We start from the raw sequence: 24,807 nt of genomic DNA on the forward strand, positions 1-24,807 counted from the left end.
CTTTCAGAGTTTGCTGATACAATAGATCCATCTATGCAACCATATATAACTGCTCAAAGAAAGATCTGTATTGATAGTTGTAGAACTTGCACTAGTAGCCAAGAAGAAAATAGGAGTAATCAGATGAATTACAAACCCAAATTACTGACATGACTTGCAGTAGGATTTTGGCACATATTCTGTGTTAGAAAATGATGAATTACCTTGAAAGTAATGGTATATTGCAACATGGCATGGATTCAGAACATGTCATTCCTATGCAACACAACTAGCCCTCTGTTCTCATGAAGTAATGAGTGCTATCAGCAGGGCATCTCAAACTGATTCCATATTTCTAGATGTCCAGAAGGCTTTCAATAACATTCCTCACAAGCAGGTTCTAATAAAATTGCATGCCCATGTAGTATTCTGTCAATTGTTTCACTGGATTCATGATTTCCTGTCAGGAAAGTCACAGCACATGGGTAAGTCAACATCACTTTTTGACATAGTCTCCATGCACTTCAATGAACTTGGTCCATTATTGTACAAGCTTCCTGATGCCCTCATAAAAGAAGGTTCTCAGTTGAGCTATGAGCCACAAATGCACCATTTCTTTCACTGCTTCGTCTGTACTAAATAAACGGCCCCTTAAGGTCTGTTTCAGTGCACCAAAAAACTGATAGTCAGAAGGGGCAAGCTCGGGACTATATGGAGGATGATTCAGTACTTCATTTTTAGTTCCTCGAGTGTTTAAGCAGCGTGGGCAGCAGTATGCGCATGGGCATTGTCGTGCAACAACACAACACTTTTTGACAGCGATCCTTGGCATTCATTTCAAATTGCAGGCTTTAGCCTGGCAGTAAGCATCTCACTGTAATGTACACTCTTTATTGTTGTGCCCCTTTCCCCATAATGTTCCAGTACTGGACCTTGTGCATCCCTAAAAACTGTAAGCATCAATTTTCCTGTGGATGGTTTGGTCTTTAACTTTTTATGCATGGAAATTTTGGATGTTTTCGTTCCATACTCTGCTGTTTACTCTCTGGCTTGTAATGATGGATACATGTTTCATCACCAGTAATGATCCTGTCTAAGAAGTTGTCTCCTTCATCACCATTGCGATCAAAATGTTTTTGCAGATGTCCAACTGTGTTTGTTTATGCAATTGTGTGAGTTGTTTTGGGACCCATCTTGCAGAAACTTTATGAAACCCAAGTTTCCAGAATGAAATTTTCACTCTGCAGCAGAGTGTGCACTGATATGAAACAACCTGGCAGATTAAAACTGTGTGCCAGACAAAGACTCAAACTCTGGACCTTTGCTTTTTGTGGGCAAGTGTTCAGCTGGCTGAACTACCCAAGCATAAATCATGACCCATCCTTACAGCTTTACTTCTGTTCTGTATCTCATCTCCTATTTCCAAACTTTACAGAAGCTGTCCTGGCAAACATGCAGACCTAACACTTCTGGAAGAAAGGATATTGCAGAGACATGTATTAGCCACAGCTTGTTGGATGTTTCCAGAATGAAATTTTCACTTTACAGCAGTGTGTCCACTGATATGAAACTTCCTGGCAGATTAAAACTATGAAGATAGGAGATGAAGCACGGGCAGAAGTAAAGCTATGAGGACAGGTTGTGAGTCATCCTTGGGTAGCTCAGTTGGTAGAGCTCTTGCCCATAAAAGGCAAAAGTTCCAAGTGCGAGTCAGTCCAGAACAAAGTTTTAATCTTCCAGGAAGTTTCAAAGGTGCTGATTTTGGAAAAGTCACCCAGAACCATGGGTCGAAGGAGAATTCTCCTGCCCCTGTTTGATGAGTAGTTTTTTATCTGTCCAATTACATTATATTGTTAAAAATATTGATTACTTTCGAATCCAGGAGACAACTTGAGCAGCCCTCTTGGATAGTTTGCAGATGATGCTGTCGTTTACCATCTAGTAATGTCATCAGACTCTCAAAACCAATTACGAAATGAGAGTGACACAGTATTGTATAATGCAAAAAGTGTCAATTGTCATTGAATAAGGAAAAGCGTGAGGTCATCCACATGAGTTTGAAAAGAAATGCATTAAATTTTGGTTGCATTATAAATCACACAAATCTAAAGGCTGTCAATACAACTACATACCTAAGAGATACAAATACAAAGAGCTTAAATTTGAATGGTATCTTAGATAATTTTGAAGGGGAGTCAAACCAAGGACAGCCTTTTATTGGCAGAATCATAGAAGATGCAATTGGTCTACTAAATGGAGTACATACACTATGCTTGTCTGTCTCTGCTAGAGTATTGCTGTGTATTATACATTCCTTCCCAGAACAGAATTTCTGAAAGACACTGAGAAGTCCAAACAATGGCAGCTCATTTTATATTATCATGAAACTTGGGAGTTGTTTTCACAAATATGAAAGAAAATTGTGGTTGCAATCATTAAAATAAGATGTTTTTCATTGCATGAAATTTCTATCACCAACTTTCTCCTCTGAATGCAAAAATGTTGTATCATCATTAGCTTATGTAGGTTCAAATAATCATCATACTAAAATAAAAAAGTATCAGAAACCCCAAAATTAAACATTTGAGTGTTCATTTTTACTGTGTTTTGTTAGAAAGTGCTATGGTAGAGAAATAGCTGAAGGTGTTTGAAAAACTCTATTCTAGGCACTTGCAAAGTAGTCATGTAGATGTAGGTGAATAGAGTGGATAGCAACTACTCCATGACAAAAAGTGAAAACTGAGTTCGGAAGAAATTTGTAGTGGAAACTGAAAATGCAGCTCTTAAATGGTTGTTAGGGCTAAAATTCCTTTTGAGCAAGCTCGAATATAAAATTGTACATATGCCTTCTAAGAAACACAAGAACACAGATGGTTTAAGCAGAATGGTAGCAGTGATACAGGCACTGGGTAATGGCATTGCATAATATAATGCAGTGCATCAAGGTGATGCCAAATGCAAACTGTACACAATGCAGGTGCTGTTCATTTCTAAGTGATAGCCTGTTATGTAAGACAACTAAGTTGGGACCACATGTGGTAGTACCAGTGGCGAATAAAGTAAAACCTCAGGGAGGGGGTGCTAAAGGTATCTTGAGCTGCCTTTGTTTTAACTGTAATAAAAAATAATCAAGTCAGATGCAAAGCTTAAGAAAGTTTCATTTAAACTGATTATACACATATACTTGGCAATGCCATCTTATGATATAAAAAAGTTATAAGAGAATGGTTGTGACTTTTGTTATAGGCATAGTCAACTCGACTGATGCAAAAAAAGAACGAATAGCATTTGGGATGACTAGTGTGTGTGTGTGTGTGGGAGGGGGGGGGGGGCGGCATGGGTGACAATGAGGGCAGTCCCACAAGGGGGTGGGGGGGGGGTGTTGGGGGGGGCACCCCCTATATGTATCTGCCACTGGGTAATACCAACCAAGCTGAAAGAAGATGCTCTGCAGGAAGCACACAATCACATGCTGCCTGGGTATGGAGATCATAGGCCAACGAATGGGAGAGTAGCAGAGGACTACTGATGGGAGATGAGGAAGGAAGATGTGGACCATTATAAGAGAAATTGTATACAATGTGTGCAATGATTAGATATGAGCCGTAAACTAGTACCATTGCAAAGGCTGCCAGAGATGACTAAAGCTTTTCAAATAATCAGGTGGATGTCCTCAGACCATTTGACTGGACTCCTGCAGGTAACCTTTTTGTATTAACTGTTACTGAAGACTTCTATCAATATGAAGAAATGATTGCCATTCCTATTCAACAAACAGAATCAGTGGCGCAAACGTTTGTCAACAGCTGATTGCCCAACTTTGGTATGCCAGAAATCATAATCATGGGCCAAGGGATGAATTTTATGCTGGATTTGATTAAACAGCTACTTCACTTGTTATGGGTTGAGAAATTAAGATCTAGTGCAACACGTTCACAAACTAATGCTGCATTCACACTGTGCACTAGGAGAGGCCACAATAGTGTGATGTCCGGAATTAAAAAAAAAAAGGGGGGTGGTAATTTATTGTTTTTTGTTGTTGTTAATTGGAAAGAAAGAAAAAAGGGTGAATAAAGGTGAAGGGAAGTGGTTCTATTTTTACTGGAATGAACTTATTGATGGACATCACAAAAATTTATTTTACCTATATTTTTTTTTACTCATCGAAGAAGACAACACAACACATATAAAAGAAATCATCACACTAATATTATCCACAGAATGATCGTTTCACAAGACACTTTCTAGCTCGACTGACCCTTAAGACTGAACAAGACTCGACTGACTGTACTCTCTCTCTGGACCACAGCCTCTTCACGTCCCTCTGGACCAGAGATTTCAACTGTGATTAGCACGCCGATTATTTAATTAATCGTACAGCCGCTGAGCGCGCGCTTGGCGCGTCATTTAAATGGGGTTAAACGCACACCGCGAGAGGCGTGGGCTAGCGGTGTCTTACAGGTATCGCCACACGGCCCCCTCTACTGGTGCGTAAGTTTTTCAAACTTCGCGGCAGTACCAGATTTGAGTTGACGAACAAGGTTGTGCAGTGTTTGCACCAGCATTATACAACATTTTCAAACATATGACAAGTACATACATATATAATGAATTATAGCCTAAAGTACAAAGTTTAAGTAAATATACATAAATTGTTGCACATTACAAAATAGCCACTTTGAAATTGATCAATGGATGATTCATTTTTTTTTAGAGAGATGCCTGCACCGTTGGCAGTCCTGTTATTAAAACAATAGCTGCTACCCTGTATTCACAGTTCTTATTGTGTCGACCAGTGAGCACTATGCTTTGCCTCAGTTCAGTGTGGTGCGTCGTGCGAAGCACAGTAAAAGTCACAGCACCACAACTTTGTTTACTTTACAGTTTGCACATCAGGACAATAGGTAATGAATCTGCTTACGACAAAAGAACACAAAAGGTCATACAATTTGGTTTTAAGTTGTCGATGACAACAAAGTTCATGTCAGTATTGTTGGTTTTTAAGAGTGGCTGTGCGTGCACGAGTGCAGTAATTTTGATAAAGTGGTCCATCCACCACGCACCGCGGCACTGCGTACAGCCTCGCGCTCGGGTCCGCTGTTGAGGTATAATAGGCGGTGACACGTCTGGCGGCGCCACCCCTTACGACGGACGCGACAGTACTGGTAGCCGCATCCGAAGACCGTACAACGCAGACTTCCAAGCACTTTCCAAGGTAGGGATCACTGTGATACGCATCATTGCACCTTATCGTAGAATTTGAGATTAAACTTATCACTTTGTACGGAAAACACTTTTCTATCATATTTTTACTCTTGACTGGTTGATTTCTCTTTATCAACACTATTTGATTTTTTTTTTACACTGTTCAGAAGGGAGGTTCGACGTCCTGTTCCTTCTGAGAAAACATTTTCACAGACACTTCACTTTTGAGCAAAATTACACTTTGCATCTTTTCTCCTTTTATATTAGGTGCACATAGTAAGACTGTTTTGTGTGTAGCCTTCACAAGAGGACATTTTAAGTTTTGAATAGGCAAGTTCAAAATTACATAGAAAAAATGGACATGTACATATACATAAAATGATTACCTACTATAGACATGAAATTCAATATACATAATACAAATGAACTTCTTCGTAGCTAAGTTGCTACATAGCCATTGAAATACTTTGCTAGTCGTGACCTGTGAAACTCTCCCAAAATTCATATTTATATAGAGAATACTAGTTGTTTACATCTTCAAAAACTTACAATTAGACATGTTTTGCTAGTCGTGTCCTGTGAAACTTTACAAAATTCAGATTTATATTGAGATTGCTAGTTGTTTACATTTACAAAATTTTACAATTAGACATGACATGACATTTATGTACACGAAATTCAGGTTGTGCCATCTATTTCTTGCTGTGCATGTGCACTAACGGAGTACTATCTCCTTCTTTACAGAATATTGAAATCTATGGCATCTGCCATCAAGAATTCTGCAAAACTCGACAAGAGACCCTAAGTGCTGCAAATTATGAATGGACATAATATATAAAAGAATAGTGCAAAAACCTCACTACCCCACTATCCATCGTCCAGCAGTGGGCAAGGAGGTGGGAGTAGGATCAAGATAGAACGATTGGGTTATATTCATATTTACAAAATCTTCGTCAATACAGTAGTGTTTTCACACATGTGTGCGACGAATAGTGTATCTGTTTGCGTAAATGCCATTGCGCAAGTGTCACTGACTTTAAGCCAATTCATGTTGTATTCAGTTTCATCCTTTAAAGTTGATCCGAATTGCTGTTTAAGCAAAATGAAATTCAATGATCATTGTCAATCACTTGCTGTAAATCAGTCAAAGATTTTTTCAAGAATCAATGTGAGTACCGTATATGGTTTAATTCACTCGTTGAATCAGTCATGTTTAGGTAAATACGCGCTTAATGACACGGTAGTTTATATTCCTGAAAAAAATTCGGTCAGTAAACGTACTAATAAATGACTATAGGATCCTTCCATAAGAGGTGTACTTTAGTGAGTATCACGTAGTAAAATAAATATATGAATTTCCTGTAGGTAAAGGAAAATGAATGCGCTTTAGTTTCCATAAAGACAAGAAAATCGCTGTGTCCACGAAGACAGCTGCGTCGTACTGCTTCACACACAAATCTTCAAAAACTTATCCACTTTGCTGAAAGAGAAAGAAAAATCTCATACACTAAAGTATGTTTTCTTGTAATCGTGAATTGTACGTCGTACCGGTAGTCGTGTAGTTTTTGTTTCCTGGTCGAGAACATGAGCAGAGAGCGGGAGACTTCGTATCCTAGCAATTGTTTTATGAGAGTCGCATTTTCTTAACTCTGGTCCAGACAGAACGACATAAAATTGCATAACTTATATACTATCCCACTTACACAAATACATATGTCCATGTCCTCACAGTATCAAGTAATGAGTGCTAGATTTCACCTAAATTACTTCACAGGATAAAAACATTTTTTTAAATAGTGTTAATGTTAGTGAGTTCATAAGTTCGTAACCATTAAACACGACCTTCGTAAATGTAGAATACGAATCTTACGAAGGCAGCCTGCATGCATGGTACTACACAATTAGCTTGTGTAAAGAATGAGATTCTATAACGACTGCAATTTTTATTCGCTACGTAAGCAGATTATTTATTTCGCTGTGGCTGATAAACATTTTTCCTCCACAATGACCTATGTACAAAATTTACGTTTGTTACGATGGAGAGCACACAAACTCTTTATGCCAAGCGTGAGATAATGGTTTTTAAATAGGGCACATACCAAATAAGTTTCTCTTTCTCCTTTTTTATTGCCTACACGGCGAATCATTTCTCATTAACATCTATCAGTATTCATACACACGTATCGTTTTCATTCATACAGCTTCATATAATTAATATTCACCTTTCTTCTCATAGAACAGCTTCAATATAAATCGCAAATCATCAAATAATACTACGTGGTGGCATCATTGGCTCACACACAACGAAATCCTCATCATCATCATAAAAACTACCTTATAAACTAAAATTCACATTCATTCTTTCACACTCATTTCAGCACAATCATTCACTCATGCTGGCGTATAGTATAGCATTCTGGTGGCTCTCAAATTCATCACAGTTATTAACATAATAAAATCTTTTTTCTTGTACATAGTTTCCTGTTCTAGAAAATGCCTGTTTAAGGAGTAAGTTTGGTCGCTAACTTCGTTGTCCTTGGCTAGTAGTCAAATTATTCGTAGCATAGTAAATATAACGTAGATTAAATAGTTCTTGGATTGCATGAAATGTTTAACGTAGATTTGCTATAGTTTAATGCGTTATGATTCTTTGCATTGACTAACAATTAACACTAACATTTTAGCTGTAACTAGCACATCCTTTCTCTTTCTCTTACATTACATACTGCTTTAAGTGGTAGTGGGCGTAAAGTCCTTTAACTTTCTGTGTTGTAGGGTATGCTAATAAATAACATCCAGGGTGAGGAATATCGACGATCCGGTATGGACCTGAGTAAACTAATTGCCATTTCTTAAGCAAACGTTTTAGCCTCGTAGATTTGGGATGGGTTGTGAGCAATACCAAATCATCAATTTCGAACACACGTGTCGGTCTGACCCGTTTATCAAATTTTTTCTTCCGGAGCTCCGCAGTGTGTGCCAGGGTAATGGCAGCTTGCCTTACCTTTTCCTGCAAAGAAATATCGTTCGAAGACAACTTAGGCAGGGGACTTGACCATGAGTTTTTTTCAGGTTCGTCTGATAATAACTCGGCAGGTGAGAATCCGGTTGAACTATGTGGCAAATTGTTCACAATGTACTCGAACGGAGCTAGGTATTCTATCCATTTGGAATGTTTTGTAGAGGAATGGATGCGCATAAATTGATTAAATTCTTTAAAAATTCGCTCAACGGGGTTACCCTGTGGGTGAAATCGGGAAGTAAGAACATGTTTAATATCGGAATCTTGCAGAAATGATTTCCACTTTGCACTCGTAAAGTACGATGCATTGTCCGTTAGGACAGCGACAGGTTTTCCGACGCGGGCTAGGTAGTCGGCCGAAAAGCGTCGAATGATAGCCGCAACAGTGGCTGTGCGCAAGGCGTACAATTTCACATACTTAGTAAAAACGTCCAATATAGCCAAAATGTATTTAGCACCACCGCGGGATTGTGGATAAGGTCCGCCAATGTCTACGGAAATCAAATCAAGCGGTTGCTTTGGAAGAATGGGATGCAATTCAATTGATGCATGTTTGTTCAAATATTTTGCCTTCTGGCAAATGATACATTTGCGAATGACCTGCAGGACTCTACGTCTCATGTTAGGAAAATAGCAGAAGCGTAGGATCTTGGCGGCACATTTATTAATGCCATAATGTCCCCAGGTTTTGTGGGTGAACAAAATGAAGTCGTCAACATAAGCTTCCGGTAAACATACCAACCAACGCTCTGACACGAGATGGGAACGATGAAACAGTACACCATTGTTGATCTTGTAGTAATTTTGAAGATTACAATTTGAATTCTGACATAATTTTGTTTTTACTGTAGACCACTTAGGATCGGCATCTTGTAACTGTGCAAAATCCCTGCAGATTCGGTGATAGTAGCGGTTGTAGGATTCGTCATACATTAACATGACCTGAAAGTCGGAAGTTTGCTCATGCAAATCTGAAAGATTTTTCGCATCGTGCGGAAGACGAGAAAGAGCGTCCGCAACAATATTGGTTTCGCCGGAGATGTAAATAATTTCGAAATCGTATTCTTGTAACGACAAACACCAACGAGTGAGCCGGGAATGAAGTAATTTGCAAGACAGTAAAAATGATAAAGCTTGGTGGTCTGTATAGATGCGTGTATGTTTCCCCCAGAGAAAATATTGAAATTTTCGCATAGACCAAATAATTGCAAGGGTCTCGCGTTCCGTAACTGAATACGATCTCTCGCATTCAGTTAAGGTGCGACTGGCAAAACTGATAGGTTTTACTATTGTTCGATCATGTTCAACAGACAGTTGAAACAAAAAGGCCCCAAGTCCATAAGATGACGCATCGGTCGATAGGCAGAAGTCTTCTGACATGTCCGGATGACAGAGGAGTGGTGCGTGGATTAATGATTGTTTAATTTTTTCAAAATCGGCTTGACATTCTGTAGTCCATCGCCAAAGGTAATTTTTCTTTAGAAGATTTAGAAGATGTGGGCTGTTAAGAGCTTGCTGTGTCACGAACTTTCTAAAAAATGACGAAAGACCCAAAAATGCTTTAAGTTATTTTTTGGTTCGGGGTGCAGGAAAGTTGCGAATTGCTTCAGTCTTTTTAGAGTCCGGCCTGATGCCTTCCGGCGTGATGATGTGGCCAAGGAACTTAATCTGTTGTCGGGCGAACCTTGATTTTTCCAAATTGATTGTCACGCCTGCATCGGCGAATTTAATCAAAATTTGTCTTAGAAGATCGACATGTTCTTCCCAGGTGGCAGTTGCCACAACTAAATCATCCACATAGGGAGTGATTTGTGAAAGTAAATCTGGCCCGAGGACGTCGTCAAGCGCCTCGATAAAGATTCCTGCACTTATTCGTAACCCGAATGGCAAAACACGGAATTGGTATGATCGTCCTTCGCACAAAAATGCGGTATATTTACGTGATTCAGGATGTAGAAGAACCTGGTAGTAGGACGATCGTAGGTCGATATTAGTCAGAAATTTGGCGTTGTGAAATTTCAGGAGTTGTTCGTCCAGATTTACAGGGCGAGTATTTACCGGTATAATAATTTTGTTGATTTCGCGTGCATCGAGAACAAGACGCACGCTTCCATCGGGTTTCGAAACTGACAACAAAGGGTTGCAATACGGCGAGTGCGAATTTTCTATGATTTTCCAACGTAGCGTTCTGTTAATTTCCTGCATAACCGCTGGTTTTTTAGACCACGGTATATTGTAGTGTGTACGACAAAATGTTAGGTGGGGTTTGACATCCATCTTGTACACATACCCACGTATGATACCAGGTTTATCTTGAAAGACTACTGAAAATTGTTGAAGAAGGTGAAACAGATTCTGTTTTTGCAAATCAGTTAGATGGTAGGCTTCGGCACACTTTTCCCACAGAGTTTTACTATCAGCATTGTAAGAAGAATTGCAATTGTTTGTCATAGAAACATTAGTGATGGGCACAGGTTGTACTTTCAAGTGACGTACGTCCCGATAAGAATTGTTGTTATTAATTGTTTTAGATAAAGGTATCAAAATTCTTTGCTTTTCAACCGTCAATTGACAGATACCATTCCCTAAGTCAATCACTGCTCGATACTGATTTAAGAAATCGATGCCGAAAAGACGTGGAACTGTTAAATTATCCACAACAAGGAAATGATAACGAACATGCACGTTGGAAACAACAAAAGTTAGAAGAGCTTGTAATTTGACATTTTTTGATTTGTTTCCAGTGGCACCGATGATTCGGCAGTTCTGCACTGGAAACGTCGGAAGTTCAGAACCTTTATCTAGATCCAAGTACAGGGAACTAGAAATCACGCTTGCTGACGCTCCAGTGTCGAATAACACTTCTACAATGGATTTCTCTAACGATAAAACAGCAGTTGCCTGAACCGTTACCTTTACTTTGTCGTTATTACTAGACTTATTATTCTCGGCAAGAAGGTCATGTTCCATAGTGTGTCCGTCTTGGAATCTCAAAAAACAATTTGCAAGATTATTTGCGCCCGTGCTCACATTCTCGACCGGGGGTTGGGCGCTTACGCCGGTCTGCTCATGTTTTCCGCCGCGTTATTAGGCGACGCATTTTGGTCATCACTTACCTCAATAATATTTATCCTTTGTTCATGGACATGTTTGGTATTCGGTGGAGTTTGATTACCGCAGTCCTGATTATTAGCATTGTTTGTTGGTACAAAGTGTCGTGCATTCGGAAACATATAATTGTAGTTGTGTGGTGTATAGTTCGGGTTTCCCCACTGCGGGGGTGGATAACTGACTCTATAGAATTTTGACAATTTGAATTATTCTGCTGATATGGCGAATTTCTCTCAAAATAACCAGGGTTGTATCTTCCATCCTGACGTCTGTTTTGATTGTTGTTGTTTCGGTTACGGTTGTTGTTGCCTCTGGAGTACTGATTGTTGTTGAAACTACCATTGCGTCTGTTGCCATTACTATTACTTTTTCGGTAAAATTGACCATTACCAAAACTGTTGTAATTGTTGGAATTTCGGAATCGGGGATCGCAAGATTGCTGCGAATATTGTGTGAAGTTGGGCTGTTGTGATTTTTGCCCCTGATTTTGAGGAAGCGGGTTTGCATTCCACATGTTACCGCTGTTGTTATTTTGATTGAAATTATGGCAATTGTTTTGGCGAGAGTTGGAATTAGCATTATAACTATGTGGAGTGTTCCCTGAATCTCCTCTAAACACAAGGTCTACTTCATTCAAATAATCTAGAAATTTCTTGATGTTAGTTTCCGGAACACCAATTGTGTCCGGTAATGCAGGGGTAAATGACTTTTTAAGGTGTTAATCACACCGGCAAGATCGGCCGGTTTTGACCAATAAAGTGTTTTGTCCAGGTATCTTTCAAAATATTGACGCAAAGTTTCTTTACGAGGGTTGTATGGTTCGGGATTGTGAACTTCACGTCGAAGTTGTTTTTGCTCATGTTCTGACCAGAATTCCTGCAGAAAAGCCTCTTCAAATTGCTTGAAAGTTAAATTTTGCCTTTTTATTTCAGCTCCCCATCTGGATGCTCGCCCCCTCAACAGATTACTTACAAAAAAAAATCTTTTCCGCATCTGACCAGTTGTGCGGAAACATTCCGTCAAAAGACCTAATAAAAACAATCGGGTGCACCGCTTGGGTATCATCGGAACTGAACGTTGGAAAATAGGCATGTTTAATCATGTTACCGTCAACAATACCGGCAGGCACTATAGGGCCTGAACTATTGTTCCCTGGTGAAACTTCATGGCACAAGGGTGGTTGAGAATTACTGTTTTGTGCGATCACTGAGAGCGGCTCTGTTTGATGTTTTTCGCTCGCAAGTGATTCGCTGTTAGACTGTGGAACAAACTGCACAGTGAAATTAGGCGGTGAACTCGTTGTGAGTGGGGTTGTAGGCGGAACAGTAACTGCGTTAGAATCGGGAGTTAATAACTGAGAAATTTGGTTTTTTAAAGTGTTGGTCTCGGTTTGCACCTGCGACATGGCCTGGTGTAAAATCTCTTTTGTAGCGGTTTCTACCCTTTGCTCAATGAGCTTGTTGCAAATACCACATTCGTGCACTAATTTTTCTGCAATGTTTGCGTTACACTCTAAAGAAAGCGATTCTGTTTTTTCCTCCAAATGGGAAATTTTTTCTTTCATTTCTAATTGTTGTAAGCATACTACGCTAACTTGTTGAGTAATACCTTCGATATCCATCGAAATTTTATTTTGTGAGGTGGTTTGATTTTGCACGAAATTCTGAACTAGATCATTGACCTGAGCCTGAGCGTTCGTGACCTGATACAACTTGGTTTTACATGACTGCATTTCGGAATTTGTCACTGTTTGATATTTAACAAAGGAATTTTCGTGAGTGTTTACACGACATGAATTCGTTGAAACTTTAGGTCAATTGTGTCGTTTTTGAATTAAGTTCTGAGATTTGGTTAGCCTGTTTTTTCCAGAGTAGATGTTACCTCAGAAGACAATTGATCGATTTTGCTGTTTAATTCTTTTGTACTCTGCTCCTGTTTATCAAATCTAGTGTCTAGTTTATCAAACCTTTCATTAAGGATGCTATCCATACTTCGCATAAGAAGTTGTATTAAAATTCCGTACTGATTCGGATCAATGTTTGGATCATTGTTCCTTTCACTAGAGTTGTGCAAATTAGGATCGGAGTGGGAAATCCCTAGTTGGACACGTCTACTATCGTTTTCCATAGGGTCAGGATTATTGGGTGTGTCACCTGATGAATTACTTTCGTTACTTAGTATTATTTGATGTGATACACCTGCAGTAAATTCCATAGATTCTGGGCTGGAAAAGCCTAGGAAAGGGGATGCTGATGATACAGTAGCATCACCGTTATCAGTTTGCTGTTGCTGTTGTTCCATTTTTGCCAATAATTAACAAACGTGAAATATACAAATAGTACACCCAGAATGGCGATGGCTTGCAAAGTACAAAAGATAAATAAAATTTAAATAGTTAGACGGTAATAACTATTACTTGATAGAATTTCCAAAAATGTCTGAATTATTATTGTGGTTGTAACCGTATTCGCGTAGCTAATCTGAAAGTGGTGACATGACGTAACAAACAGGATTGACTCATAACAATGACTTCTGCATATCTTACTGTTGAATTTCAATGTTACAATAATAGAAATTCCCTTGACAAAGGGTATGATTCTTGTTTAGGGAAAGGCATGGGAAATGGGAATAAAAGTTAGCATAGGCGGGAGGCGCACGCTGGACAATGGCATAGCAGAACAAATGCTTTTGCTCTGCTCACCGCGCTGCGTTGAAGCTTGCAGAAATCTTGTTAATCTTGAAACAACGTTAGCTCTCGTTTTCATATTGGGCATGAAGGAGAAAATTACAGTTTTTTTAGCCAATGTACAAGACAATAAATATTACTACACGTACGATTTTACTTTAATTTGCCCTTGTTAAGTTCATTCCAGTAAAATCCGAAGATTGGCGTCCTGTAAACGGTCGCCAGTGTGATGTCCGGAATTAAAAAAAAGGGGGGGGGGTGGTAATTTATTGTTTTTTGTTGTTGTTAATTGGAAAGAAAGAAAAAAGGGTGAATAAAGGTGAAGGGAAGTGGTTCTATTTTTACTGGAATGAACTTATTGATGGACATCACAAAAATTTATTTTACCTATATTTTTTTTTACTCATCGAAGAAGACAACACAACACATATAAAAGAAATCATCACACTAATATTATCCACAGAATGATCGTTTCACAAGACACTTTCTAGCTCGACTGACCCTTAAGACTGAACAAGACTCGACTGACTGTACTCTCTCTCTGGACCACAGCCTCTTCACGTCCCTCTGGACCAGAGATTTCAACTGTGATTAGCACGCCGATTATTTAATTAACCGTACAGCCGCTGGGCGCGCGCTTGGCGCGTCATTTAAATGGGGTTAAACGCACACCGCGAGAGGCGTGGGCTAGCGGTGTCTTACAGGTATCGCCACAATAGGATATACTGGCCCAGCCCAAAACCAGACAGCACATGTTGTTATTTTGAGTGTTCATGCTGCATACTGGGCCAGGGTTGTGAAAAGGGTGAAAATCCACTTCTCTGCATTCACATTATAAGATCTCTTGATGGATATAAGACCATCGTACATACTCTTATAATTTTTTTCTGTAAAAGCTCTACTTTCCTAATGAATAAAGAAAAGTCTACTTTTCATTTTCATAATGTTTTAATTGTGTAATGTTGCTCAGTTGATTCAGAAGAAAATATATGTAGTTAAAAAATCTGGTTTTTGTACAACTGTCAATGTAGTATCATAACATCTTAATGAAGTAGTTGCCTTTTCATAGCAATGATGCTATTTGTCAAACACATGAAGTTGATTTACATATCTTGTAGTGAAATAGTTTTTAGCTGGTAGCTTCCTGTTAGATGCATTTCAGAACATACATTGCTACAGGTGAAGTGAATTATACCTAAAAGTACAAAAAAGTTTTTGGAAAGGTAGTGACACTGATATCTGTATCTGTTCACAAGTAAATCTGCAACGAATGGCATCAGTGCTGTGATCACAAGCCTACTGAGTTCATGTATGTTTTGATTTGTGTCAAACACTGCAGAATTGAAAAAAAAATACGAATTACTGATGATTAGTGTAGGCCTAGTGTTAGTCTCACATGTTATTTTAATTATCCATGTCCAGAAAACTCCACAGGAATTTTTCCCTCAATGATGAGTGATTACACTAGCTTTGGTTTTATGATAAGCCACCCTTGATATTAAAAAAAGTAAGCAAATATTTGCTGTCAAAATTCTACAATTAGTACAATATACACCTTGTATTTAGAAGTAGAAGATAAGAATAAACTGACCTGAGATTTTGCTGGGTACAGACTACATTAAAATCTTGCAGCATTCCACTTGATTGCTTTCTAATTGGCGGTAAAAAATGGCAGAAGGTAAAACAATAGAATTACTTTTATACATGTTTCTGCATATAAGATGACTAATGCACAAGATGTTATACTTTAAAATGAGTTATAAATAATTAAATCTCATCTCTGTCTCTAAGGAGTTTAGATTTTGATTTTTCTGTTATAACATAAAGAAGGAAGGATGTTTAGGACTTTTAATGCCCTGTTGGTACTGAGGTCATTAAAGATTATTAACACAATTAATAATGGGCAATGTCAGCATACTCTCAAACACTGCACAGTGGGTAATCTAATTACTGTCAATCAATGCACATGTGCATGTCATTGTTGTTTTTTCTCTCCATTTCTCTCCTTGGCAGACCAAACAGCACTGGCAAGGGAAGCTTCACTCTTTAACAACTGCATACAAGGTCTTAGGTAATATATCTGCAGCCATTAGTTTTTCACCACCAGCCAGTCTGTGCTATTGTACAGTGGCATGGTTTTGTTAGTGCAGTGACACATTAAAGCACAGAAGAAATGGGAGTTTATGAACTCATCCCATGTATAGCAACAACCATTTAGCAGAGCTTTTTATTTTACATAAAGAAGTTAAGAACTTACACGAGAATTTTTTTTCCATATTAGAGAATGAATCATAATATATTTCAGTATGTGCTGCAGAAAATTCAGGACCTGAGACATGTCAGGAAGTAATTAGCATCATCAATTTCAGTAATATCTTACTGAGCCTACATTGAAGAGAGGATATTTTGCCACTTTGAATTGCAAAATTAAGTATTTTTTACACAAGTTGTTTTCGTTTTTTCCACTTTTCTTAATGATATAGTAGTTGGCACTTTAGTGGTTTATTGACTGGAGCCAATGCCAACCTCTCAGAATAATCTTCTTTGTCTTCTGAGACAGATTTATAAACAAACATTTTTGAGTTGGTTTGACTCACTGATTCTGTTTCTATTGACAAGAAATTGTATGTATTTCCTAGAATCAAGGCAGCCTTAAAGAAATTGTGATGAAATCAAGGCCAAGTGGAACTATTTTTCAACGGTCTTTTCCCTCAAGCACCTGACCCAATTTTGCCAATTTTTTCAACTTCTTCTCTATATATGTCTGTGATGTCTGGATTTGAATTTTGCCATTCTAATCTGAAAATATTAAAAAGGGTTAAAAAATGTGGCTCTTTAGTTCTTTGTTTCTATAGATGTACAAAAATATGTGGGTTAAGTAAATGTATGGACTAAGTAAAGTTAAGAGAAAGATAACAGAAATAAAGAGAAACACTAGGGCAGTGACATTACTAATAAAGAGAGATAGGAGATATCTGATATATGTCCTGCAGAAGCTGAATCATAGCTCAGTGACTTGTACTGGTCACCAGTTCATGCTAGAAATATTAAACATTCTGGATATAACTGGTGCAGCCCAGCCATCAGTGTGAATGATGCAGTGCAAAGCAATGGTTTTTATATACCAACACATGTTGAGTAACTATATAAACTTGAACCATAATGACTGGCACACAGACTTGCTATTTTTCATGGCAGCATATAATTTGTAGATCCATACTAGTACTGGGTTATCTCCATATGAGTTGGTTTATGAAAAGAAAATGCCTTCATCAAGATCTGATCAAAAATTGGCAAGGACAATGAATGTGTTAAGCATTTTGCCAAAATATGGGGAGAGGTATGGAGGCATGTTTGATGACAGACATTAAAGCCCTAGAATGACAAGAGCAGGTGTGGAATCACATGGGAAAATTACAACAATATTGAGTAAGACAATGAGTAATATTATTGGACAATTATATCTTGGAGGGTAAGTCCAAAAATTTGTTACCAGGTATGATGGACTGTATCAGGCAACTGAAACAATGTTGACAGTTAACATCAAACTGCTATTACTGTCTGGTACAACAATAGTTCATGTTGGATGTTGCAACAATTTCAAGGTGCTCCATATGCATTGGTGCAAGTATCACCATCCAAAAAGGAGAAAGTTAGAGGCAGTAGGAAGAAGGGTGAGAGCAAAAGCCTTGCATGACCTACACATAAATTCCATATGATTTGAGGTCAAGGAAGAAGGAAATCACATTTCATATTATGTTGCCTGCAATTAAGGGGTTCAGATGAATTGTAGTATTAATTGAGGTGTGCTATTGTGTAAATGTGAGGAAGCGAACGTATGGATATGTGGCAGAATTTGTCTGTGACAGTTTGGGGGCTAGGTTTTATTGTGTTCTGAGTGGTATATTGCAGTTTTGTGTTTGGTGTATATTATTTACATATTTAAGTGTTTCTTTCCATGTCTACCAGATGGCAGATCTTTCCAATTGAGGGAGGGAAAATGATTGCAGCTCCCTGATACCAGGTTTACACATGCCAGAAGTGGAGATGAGAGGAATCCTAGGTGTAGTGATGCTTCACCTCTCCACCATAAGTGGAGTGGGGGCCCTGCAAGTACAACCATTGGAAAGTGCAGAGCTTTTCACTGGCAAGACCATGGGGTTCCCAACAGTCATGTATGGATGATGGAAGCAACGTTAACTGCATGGGACATGTACAATGAGGTGAGAGGTTTGGAAGGTGTATTTATGAGATTATGGTGAGACGCAGAAAGGAAGAAGGTATATAAAGAGATGTGATGTGAGTACAGTAAGCATTACATATGTCCTTGAGCGGTTTATGGGGCAGATGTTCAGACAGTGGAAGTAGTGCTGTATCCATTTATCCCTTGCATTGATGCAAAACAGGCTGGTTGGGTGCTGGAGGGAGGATAATGGAAATGATGTTTGAGACTGTAAATGTTGATGATATCCAGGAGCTAAAAAGTACCATGGAGAGAGTGAGGGAGATGGCAAGAAATAATAAAGCAGCCACTGAAGGATACAATACACAGTTATCCAGTTTGGAGCAAGGAGTACTGAATGAGGCTGATACAGTCCATAGCTGATTGTATACAGATTGCGCAAATAGTGGTGTCAGGTTTGCTAGAAGCCATTCTCCATGCTGTGAATGGACAGCTGAGTCCAGCACTGTTAGCACTGGATGATTTACTGTTAGTTTCCCAATGTTGGAACCCATTGGAGAGCTAAGCAAGCAGAATCTGCCATTTTACTACCTCATAGCAATAGGTGAGGCTAAGATGGACCAAGTAGTCCTTTAGGTGTTGATTCCATTCCCAGTTATCAGTGGTCACACACAGTTTAAGTGTTTCGCTACTCACCCTTACCCATTAAGGTGAGGGATCTTATGGAAATTTGTAAGGGTTAAAACAGGAATGAGTGTCATTGGGAGAACTGCAGCATTGCCAGAAAGACAAGGTTTGACTCCACCTACATCTACATCTACATTTATACTCCGCAAGCCACCCAACAGTGTGTGGCAGAGGGCACTTTATGTGCCACTGTCATTACCTCCCTTTCCTGTTCCAGTCATGTATGGTTCGCGGGAAGAATGCCTGCCAGAAAGCCTCCATGCACACTCGAATCTCTCTAATTTTACATTCGTGATCTCCTTGGGAGCTATAAGTAGGGGGAAGCAATATAATCAGTACCTTATCCAGAAACACACCCTCTCCAAACCTGGACAGCGAGCTACACCATGATGCAAGCACCTCTCTTTCAGAGTCTGCTACTTGATTTTGCTAAACATCTCCATAATGCTATCATGCTTACCCAATAACCCTGTGATGAAATGCGCCACCCTTCTTTGGATCTTCCCTATCTCATCTATCAACCCAACCTGGTACGGATCCCACACTGATGAGCAATACTCAAGTATAGGTTGAACGAGTGTTTTGTAAGCCACCTCCTTAGTTAATGGACTACATTTTCTAAGGACTCTCCCAGTGCCTCTCAACCTGGCACCTGCCTTACCAACATTTAATTTTATATGATCATTCCACTTCAAATCATTCTGCACGCTTACTCCCAGATATTTTACAGAAGTAACTGCTACCAGTGTTTGTTCCACTACCATATAATCATACAATGAAGGATCCTTATTTCTATGTATTCGCAATACATTACATTTGTCTATGTTAAGGGTCAGTTGCCACTCCCTGCACCAAGTGCCTATCCACTGCAGATCTTCTTGCATTTCACTGCAATTTTCTAATGCTGCAACTTCTCTGTATACTACAGCATCATCCGCAAAAAGCCGCTTGGAACTTCTGACACTATCTACTAGGTCATTTATATATATTGTGAAAAGCAATGGTCCCATAACACTCCCCTGTGGCACACCAGAGGTTACTTTAATATCTGTAGACATGCTGTGTTCTGTTTGCTAAAAACTCTTCACTCCAGCCACACAGCTGTTCTGATATTCCTTATGCTCTTACTTTGTTTATCTGGTGACAATGTGGAACTGTATCGAACGCCTTCCAGAAGTCAAGCAAAATGGCATTTACCTGGAAGCCTGTATCTAATATTTTCTGTGTCTCATGAAGAAATAAAGTGAGTTGGGTCTCACACGATTGCTGTTTGCGGAATCCATGTTGATTGCTAAAGAGTAAATTCTGGGTTTCCAGAAATGACATGATACATGAGCAAAAAACATGTTCTAAAATTCTACAACAGATCAATGTCAGAGATATAGGCAGATAGTTTTGCACATCTGCTCGACGACCCTTCTTTCTGGGTGTCCAGAAATGACATGATACGTGAGCAAAAAACATGTTTTAAAATTCTACAACAGATTTATGTCAGAGATATAGGCAGATAGTTTTTGCATCTGCTCAATGAGCCTTCTTGGAAACTGGAACTATCTGTGCTCTTTTCCAATTATTTGGAACCTCCCGTTCCTCTAGAGACTTGCAGTACATGGCTGTTAGAAGGAGGGCAAGTTCTTTCACGTACTCTATGTAGAATCGAATTGGTATCCTGTCAGGTCCAGTGGTCTTTCCTCTGTTGAGTGATTTTAGTTGCTTTTCTATTCCTTGGACACTTATTTCAATGTCAGCCATTTTTTTGTTTGTGCAAGGATTTAGAGAAGGAACTGCAGTGTGGTCTTTCTATGTGTAACAGCTTTGGAAAAAGGTGTTTAGTATTTCAGCTTTACATGTGTCATCCTCTGTTTCAATGCCATTATCATCCCAGAGTGTCTGGATATGCTGGTTTGATCCACTTACTGATTTAATGTAAGACCAGAACTTCCTAGGATTTTCTGTCAAGTCGGTACAAAGGATTTTACTTTTGAGTTCACTGAACGCTTGACGCATAGCCCTCCTTATGCTAACTTTGACATTGTTTAGCTTCTGTTTGTCTGAGGGGTTTTGGCTGCTGTTTGTCTGAGGGGTTTTGGCTGCATTTAAACTTGCAGTGAAGCTCTCTTTGCTTTCGCAATAGTTTCCTAACTTTGTTGTTGAACCATGTTGGGTTTTTCCCATCCCTCACAGTTTTACTCGGCACGTACCTGTCTAAAATGCATTTTAAGATTGCCTTGAACTTTTCCCGTAAACACTCAACATTGTCAGTGTCGGAACAGAAATTTTCGTTTTGATCTTTCAGGTAGTCTGAAATCAGCCTCCTATTACTCTTGCTAAATAGGTAAACCTTCCTCCTTTTTTTATAATCCTATTTACTACCATATACAGGGATGCTGCAATGGCCTTATGGTCACTGATTCTCTGTTCTGCGCTTACAGAGTTGAAAAGTTCACGTCTGTTTGTTATTAGAAGGTCCAAGATGTTATCTCCATATTGGCCAGAACTGGCTTTGATGGGTGGAACAATGACATCAAAGGCTTATGATTGATTACCAAATAGAACTTGTGACCGTACAAAAAATCATGAAACTTAGTCACTCCATATACAATAGTTAAAGCTTCCTTCTCGATTTGAGAATAGTTTTGCTGGGAAGTATTGACACAGCCAATCCACACTTGCACAGATGCATGCATTCAGTTGTATCTGGGCAAGATGGATGACCAGGGTTGTCTACATGACATTCTAGAGCCACACAGAGTTTATTCCATGGACAATATGACAATGGTGGCAGCTAGCTGCTATGAATAGGGCAGGCTTTGAGCTACTAAATGATTGGAACTGCAAAGCATTGGATCAATAGCTAATGCAACAAACTGAAACATAAACAGGATCAACATTTGACCTGTCAGCCATTGTTGAAGGAGAGACCAAGTTAAATAATATGCAGCCACAGTTGTACAGACCAGATAATCACTAGAGATTCTCCCAGTGCAAAACTTGACCTATCTGAAGGAAACATTATACTCTGACCTTATCATTTCCTTGAACCAGCTAAAAGACAAAGAAGAGGAACAAATCTTGGCAGATCAGGTGCTTCAGCATGTGTGATAATATTGGGAGGAGCAATGACTTACAGTCATGACCAAGAGTGTCACAGTAACAGGCATGGAGCTACTTTTGACTCTGTTTTGTGCAGCCACTGTCTACCTTAGGCACAGGGCTATTTATCCATCTGACCCTTCAGTGTATCAGTATCACTAGACTGGTTAAATATTCATACAAAAAGTAGAAGGGTGGAGTACATAAAGTTCAAGTTAAGGGTAAATGTAGTAATAAGGGATGTGTATTCTAGTATTCAAAATGTGTGAATCTCAGATGGCAGGACACGGTGTCCTGAGTTGATTGCTGGAACCATCACTGTTGGTTACCTGAATGGAAAAGGTCTGTGATGGAATGATGAGTGATGAATGATGATAGCAGTCGCTTAATGCACAAAGAGTATTTTGTAGTGAGAGTGAAACTTTGACATCATAATGTGTGGAATTATAAATGAGTATGGATGGGCAAAGAATTGATGTGCCACAAGTGTATAGTGAATCAGGCCTCTGCATCATGTGCTTCAAGCTTTGAAGTGTTAAGAAGTGTAATGATGTATGACATATGTTTTGGCCGTGGATGTGAAGAGGTTTTTTTCCCCAGGCCAGCAATGGCATGCCAATTTCATCAACAGACTCACAGAGATGTTGATTCATGTGCAGTTGAAAGCAATGCACTCATATGACACACATACCAATTACCACTGCAAATACTCATTGATTTTAGTAGTAATATGAGCAGTTTGCCAGCAGCCACCACAATGTGAGGCCCACACCAATCACCAACAGGTTAAGGGCCAACAAGCACTGTGGGGCAGATGAGCCACTCTTCAGTAACAGCCAAAATTCTGCCTTTCTGGGCACTAGTTGATATCTATTGTGGAGAAGTTGTTGACATGCCCACATCCACACCAGGGTGAGCACCCCAGCACCCACCTTTCTCATCCACTGGGATCAGTCATCATGGCCTACCATGCCACAGGCAGTTGGCTTCTGCAGTTGTCACTGAGGCATCCATGCTGCACTCCTGAGGGTGTGTGTTCCATGACATGACAGTACTATGAATGTTGTAGCACAAGATTAAATGTGTTTTACCTTCTAGCTGTGTATCTCTCCCTCCCCCCTCCCTCCCACTGCCCTTCAACCTCTACACCATAGAGGACCCTCACCAATGCCACTACAAAACTATAATGAAATAAACATATAAACTGCACATACATGAATCTTTTGGCAACAGCCTTCATAAGTAAAATAGGGACACACACAAACAAGCATGCCTCACAAGCTTCCAGCCTAAGAGACTGGATTTGGCAGTCTTGTGCATAAGGTGAGCTTGCTTGTGGATGTGTATGGTGTGTGTTTATGTAAGTTTCTTTTAATTGTGCCTGTCTTCAACCTGACATATCTTCTCTACCTGGAGTTTCCATTGCTTGATAAACGTATAACCTAGTTCAGTGCATTTTGCTTGTGAATTACCAATCACCATGCTGACTTGTAGAACAGGACATTGACTTATGACACAAGCCTAAAATATTCTATGTCTTATCAAGTTGTTTTCTGTGGAAATGCTGTTAGGATAAAATCTTTGTTCAACGAAAGGAATCTGTAAGTATCGGATAGAAAAAAGTCATTTATCTTATGAAGATCTCTTCAAATGTTCTGGAATTCCAGGATAACTTTGCATTTGGCAGAGGAGTGTAAACTGATTTGAAATTTCATAGCAGATTAAAATTATGTTATGAGCCAGGACTCAAACCTGGGACCTTTGGCTTTCAAAATCAGTTGCTGTACTGAACAAGTTCTCCAGCCATAACTCATGATCTGCTCTCACATGTTTACTACTGCCAAGATCATCTCCTACCTTCCAAACCTCTTAGAAGTGGTCATGTAGCCTTTTAGGACTATAACTCCTAGAGGAAAGGATAGCACAGGGAAATGGCTTAGCTGTAGCACAGGGGTTTTTTCTAACATGAGTTTTTACTCTACAGTGTAGTATACTGGTTTAAAGTTTCATAGCAAATTAAAATTGTCTGCTGGACAGAGACACAACTCCAAAACCTAGAACTATTTTTGTGGATAGTTGCTCTGACAGGTGAGCTATCCAGACACAATCCCTAAGCCACCCTCATAATTTTTTTTAGCAGTATCTCTTTCCTATGTTCCAACCTTCAGAGAAGTCTTGCAATCTTGATGTTATTTTAAACAAACATAACAATTCCTCCTCTCTCTATGTTCTACATAGGCTGCCCATTTATAGTCCTCTACACTAAAAATTCTTAAATTTACACACAGGCAGACATAGGTTTCATTTTTAAATTCTAGGTCACACACACATTTTGGCAGGCATCTCATTGTTTCCACTACTTTTGTTGACAACAGGCTGAAGATACTTGAAGTTCACTTTATTACAAGAAAACTATAGGGAGTTGTGACAGAATGGTAGAAAGAAGCACCAAGTGTGGACATGCCCATGACAACATTGCATTATTTGTTGGTGTATCAGTGTGGACCATCCAAAGTACCTACAAGGAATTGTGTACCACTTGCAGCCCTGCCACACAGCATAAGAAGGGTGGTCATAAAAAGACCATAATCAACAGAAATCAGAGTCAAGTGCCATACTTTGTCGGTGATAATCAGTTTCACAGCCTGCAGGAACTGCTGCTGTCAGTGGATGCAGATCCCTCTTGACCACTGTAGAGGCAAATACTACAAAGAGGACTACTTGTAATGGACACTGGAGTCAAGCACCTCACAAAAGGCCATTGCTCACTGCAACACACAAAGCTGCATGGTGTGGTCCATTGAGTTGCAATTTTGTCTCTTTTCAAATGATGCAAGGCAT

Source organism: Schistocerca gregaria, chromosome 3 (genome assembly GCF_023897955.1).
Source record: "Schistocerca gregaria isolate iqSchGreg1 chromosome 3, iqSchGreg1.2, whole genome shotgun sequence".
NCBI lineage: Eukaryota > Metazoa > Arthropoda > Insecta > Orthoptera > Acrididae > Schistocerca > Schistocerca gregaria.